Consider the following 5,765-nt stretch of genomic DNA (forward strand, 5'->3'; position numbering starts at 1 on the left):
GGTATGACACAGGCCCGGTTTTTGGGATGGAACCGCATAACAGTCTCGCGTTTTGATTGGTCCATGTCTGTCACATGAATACGTCGTCACACGAGTGGAAAAGCGTGCAGGCATTTTTAACATTGTGATCAGATAGAGAGAGTGATCTGCTTTCCACAACCTAACCATTAAAATATAATGTGGTATTACACTGTATTGATATTACAAACTATGAGGAATTACTTTATATAAATTATCATGTTATGCACGAATGTAAGAATTGGCTTTCTGTGGTGGTGTACTTTTTTCTTTCAAGTAGCATATATCTATAATCGTTTTTGCGATATATTTTAATATAAAACATATACGCTATTGCAGTTTTGTTACAGGATACATTAGTTTACCTCTAATGTAATCACAGTTTTACATATAGACTGCCCCTGTTTTCATTTACATCGCAAATTCTGGGCCGCTTTACTTTTCAGATAATGTCCCAAATTCTGGGCCGATTTGGTTTGCAGATAACATCCCAAATTCTGGGCCGCTTTGGTTTTTAGATAACGTCCCAAATTCTGGGCCGCTTTGGTTTTTAGATAACGTCCCAAATTCTGGGCCGCTTTGGTAACGTCCCAAATTCTGGGCCGCTTTGATAACATCCCAATTTCTGGGCTGCTCTGGTTTTCAGATAACGTTCCGAATTCTGCATTTTCAAATTCAGGCCAGTTTTTGAGATATTCTGCTTAGCTGACAGGCGAGTTTCTAAGTCATGCATGCACAGTTTACCATAAACTGGACCGTTAATTCATTTAAGAGTACATGAATCAAAGTTAATGTATTTTTTACTCTCCTCAGAAAACATTTAGGAACATGGTATATCAAAAAAAAAAGGTCATCTAATTTGCTTATGTAATGTCCATCAATATATAGTGAGGCATAGGGGTTTATCAGAACTTCTGGGTTTAAGAGACCAGTGCCCTTCAACAACTTCAAATAAATCCTATTGTATTGTATTAGTCAGCATTTCCCTTATCTATTCCTGATCATTTATACTGTAGGTCAGGGGTTTTCAACCTTTTTTTGAAACTGTACCCCTTCTATCTGGAGGTTTCAGCTCGAGTACCCCGTTACAATTTTTGCTCAACTGAACGGTACCTCAGTTACAATAAAATGGAGAATAATCTGATGACCACCCCCTCGTTTAATTAATAAATCTGGGTGACAAACTGCTGGTTTAGGACAGAACAACAAACAGTAAGCTTAATTCTTTAATCAGTTAGGCACTACCAGTCTGATACTACAGGCCTTTAAATTGCAGTACCAATTTGCAAGTTGCTAAGTGGTTGCGTTCCTCAAATTTGCACTGCAAAGTGATATCTTAAAGAATAGGGTATATAGTGCTTTTTTTCGCCTCCCCTCGCTTTTGGTGCAAAACTGTGCTCCGATACACTCAGGCTGATACTGTGATCACAAAACACTTGGAATGGACTTAAATTGGTGCTTCTGTACTCTTTTTAGATGCACAACAATCTTAGCTAAAGAAAATGGGTTCCTTCGAGTTCGTAAGACCCACGACCGCCATTAGCTGAGCCTTACCCCGATGGTGTTTTTATAATGGGATTTGCCATAGGGAAGGGGGTGGTCTCTTATCGTACCCGTATCTCCACGACCCCTGGGCCAACAAACTCAGGACATTCTTTGCGTGCACAAGAGTCTTAGCTAAAGCAAGACATCAGCCACGGGTTCAAATGCCACCCCACCGCCAGATGGTGGGCGTTGCCCCAAAGGGGTTTTATAATGGGATTTCCCATAGACATTTTTCAGGGTGCTGTATCTCGGGTTCCGGGGGTCCCCAAGACTTGAAAATCGGTATGGAGGTCCACCTCGGGGCCCCTGTCGATCCCTCCAAGTGACGTGTCCCCAGCTAGAAAGGACACCAGTTTAGACTTTTTTTGCCAACCTGGAGCTCAAAAGCTATTGGAAATGCAACCTTGACATGCCATCATGCTGAAAATGTGAAAATTTGTTGAAAATGTAGCATTTGAAAACGGGTGGCTCCCTGTGAAAGAGGGCCCCCAGACATGACCATAGGAAGTTCAACCCGGTTTCTAGGCCCCGGGGTCATGGAGATATGACCCCGAAAAGGGTAGTTTTTGGACATTTTTGACAGGGCGTATCTCGGGTTCTGTGGGGGTTAGGAACTTGATTTTTTTTTTGCAGTGGGGCCCCATGGGGCCCCGCACAAGGAGTCACCATTTTCATGGTTCAAATGCCAGGACGGCTTGGCAAAGTGAATTTTTTCGTCACGACATGAGTTTTTGGGTGAACCACCACACCTTTTTAGGGGGTGGTTTGGGGTGCTCCCCTGAGTCTATATCACTTTGAATGGTGGTTCTGCGTGCTCGGGTTCGAGAGATATGCATGAAAATGTGTTTTATAACACTGCCATAGACATGAATGGGGCTGAATACCCGAAAATATATTTTGCAAAGAATTGCTACGGTGGGTGTGTGCGTGCAGGGTTTGCATGGTGGGTGTATGCGTGCAGGGGTTGCATGGTGGGTGTATGCGTGCAGGGGTTGCATGGTGGTGTGTGCGTGCCAGGGTTGCATGGTGGTACACGTGTGTGGAGGGGAATTGGAGTTCAGGTTTTGCGCACAAGAGGGGCGGGGAAAAGACTGGGAAGGGTAGGGTAAAAGAAAAATTACTACAATCATTTATTTTCACTTTTGACTCCCAGTCTCCTTTCCCTCACTTTATGATTTTATTTTGTGATTAATTATTGTCAAAATAAACGGCCTTCATCTACTCACAGTTGCAGTCTCATTTCTGTCCAAAAAGAACCTGAAACACTACAATATATTGATGGACGTTACATAAGAAAACGAGATGTCCTTTTTTCGAAATACCATGTTCCTTCCCAAAAATGTGTTTTAATATTAGCCTTTAATAAAGGAAAACGACTGCTTAAATTAATTTTCATGTATCTATTTCAGTGCAATGTAGTTTCTTCATGTAATAAGAAATACGTTTAACATTTACATTTTTGTTTTTTTCATTAAAAAAAAAAAAAAAGATTTCTGCGGAGAGTAAAAAATACATGAACTTTGATTAATGTACTAAGGGTTACTCTCAAATGAATTCACGATCCAGTTTATGGTAAACTGTGCATGCATGACTTAGAAACTCGGCTGTCAGCTGATTCCCCAAAACTGGGCTGAATTCGGAAATGCAAAGCGGCCCATAATTTGGGATGTTATCTAAAAACCAAGGCTGCCCAGAATTTGGGACGTTATCTAAAAACCAAAGCGCCCAGAATTTGGGACGTTATGTAAAAACCAAAGCGGCCCAGAATTTGGGACGTTATCTAAAAACCAAAGCGGCCCAGAATTTGGGACGTTATCTAAAAACCAAAGCGGCCCAGAATTTGGGACATTATCTGAAAAGCAAAGCGGCCCAGAATTTGGGACGTAAATGAAAACAGGGGCAGTCTATATGTAAAATTGTGATTACATTAGAGATAAACTAATGTATCCTGTAACAAAACTGCAATAGCGTATATGTTTTATATTAAAATATATCGCAAAAACGATTATAGATATATGCTACTTGAAAGAAAAAAGTACACCACCACAGAAAGCCAATTCTTACATTCGTGCATAACATGATAATTTATATAAAGTAATTCCTCATAGTTTGTTATATCAGTACAGTGTAATACCACATTATATTTTAATGGAAAGGTTGTGGAAAGCAGATCACTCTCTCTGTCTGATCACAATGTTAAAAATGCCTGCACGCTTTTCCACTCGTGTGACGACGTATTCAGGTGACAGACATGGACCAATCAAAACGCGAGACTGTTATGCGGTTCCATCCCAAAAACCGGGCCTGTGTCATACCTCTTGCATTGCATCGATGAGTCGGAAGTGACATCACTTGGTGCTCATCGGGGAATTTTGGTGAATCAACAGAGCTAATAATAATAATAATAATAATAATAATAATAATAATAATAATAATAATAATAATAATAATAATAGAAAGGTTGCTGCTGCGGCACGCAAGGCTGTGGTTGACCTGTGCGAGCTGAAAGCTTATTGGGACGAAGGTTTAGTTATCTTTAACCGACTAATTAGGAGCTAGCTTGTTGTTACATTATAATGTAGAAAGCAGCTAGCCTGCAACTGTAAATATTTATAAATATGAATATATTAATGGACACACTTTCAAATACAGTTCGCCCACTTTTCGCAACTTTGAAACATATGTGTTTGAAGTATAAAAGGACAAATAACATACACGATAAATAATAATAATAATAATAATAATAATAATAATAATCATCATCATCATCTCATATCGAATTGTTGTACGTCACCAGCTCAGCTGGCTACTCTGGATAAATTGGCAAATGTGATATTATTTATCAATATGTTTATTAGCGCTATTATATATTTATTAAAAATACACAACTCCATACCCATTTTCAAAAATGTTGGCGTCTCTGAATCTACAATTACATTGATAATAGTATCTACGTACAAGACAAACTTCCACAGTGGGAGCGGCCATTTTGATTTTGCTGCAGTTCACCGACTCGCAACCCCAGTGAATCCACTGAGTTTAACAAGTTAGTTGAGCAACTCCTGGTGAATTGAACAACGGTTTGGTGAATCCGCTTTTAACAACGCACCCTACTACAATGCACCACAGGCAGCGGTCTCGAGGAATAGTGGGCGATGCAGTTTACCGATGCGTGTCTTGTAATTCAGTAACAGTGGCAGTTTTTTTGTGTTAGTTGGTTATTTCAGGACGGATGGTTCAAGATCATATTAAACTATCAAAACATACGCTGTGCATGCATATCATTTTTCTACTGATAATTAGGCTCCGTAGAATTTTGTACAATTATTTTAGGGTCTGTACAGGTGTAGTGTTAGAAAGTGGTGCGCTGTCACATTGGAAATGGTACACTGTCAGATTTTGGTACATGTGCAATCAATTGCGATCTGATGGGTGTTTTCCTACTGTCAAACAGAGGTACATTTACAATTAATACTTTTTTTTTTGCAAACTGAAACTGTAAACAGACAATAAATTTCTCTAAAAAGAAAAAAAAAAATCGACGAACAAGACTAAATGAATAGTCCACCAAAAAGTTGCACAAGTAAAAAAAAAAGTACAAGGCACGATGTATTATTATTATTATTATTATTATTTATTTCTTAGCAGACGCCCTTATCCAAGGCGACTTACAATCGCAAGCAAGTATTGCATATGATAAATATTTGCATACTGTTTTCTTAATGGTTGAAAAATGTGATAAATTCCATTAAATAATACGTAAAAGACTGGAAAATCTTGATAAATTAAATTTAAAAAGATGTAAAAGACCGAAAACAATATGATACATCAGATTCGAATGGGCGCTTCCCTGCTTTCTTAGCAGAAATTTTGGCATGCGCGAGCAAGCGCAGTGCACTGTACCACTTTTTAGCGTTTACCTGAAAATAACCCTACACCAGTATTCTAGTAATTATATTGTTATATTTAGTTGTACGTCGTTTAATTTTACCTAGCTAAAGACTAAGTAAGCTTTATTTAATCAATGATACCTTAGTTCTATGCCCGCCCTTCATGACAGTCTTGAACCCCGTCATGAAAGTCTGGATCCGCCCCTGTTTATATTTATTAATTATTATGTTCCCCAATTTGTTTTTTCAAAACTTTTAAACCTTCTGTTATTACTTTGTAACAATGTTAAACCCCTCATTTACTAACTCTGT

The sequence above is a fragment of the Acipenser ruthenus genome, chromosome 10 (genome assembly GCF_902713425.1).
Source record: "Acipenser ruthenus chromosome 10, fAciRut3.2 maternal haplotype, whole genome shotgun sequence".
Taxonomy (NCBI): domain Eukaryota; kingdom Metazoa; phylum Chordata; class Actinopteri; order Acipenseriformes; family Acipenseridae; genus Acipenser; species Acipenser ruthenus.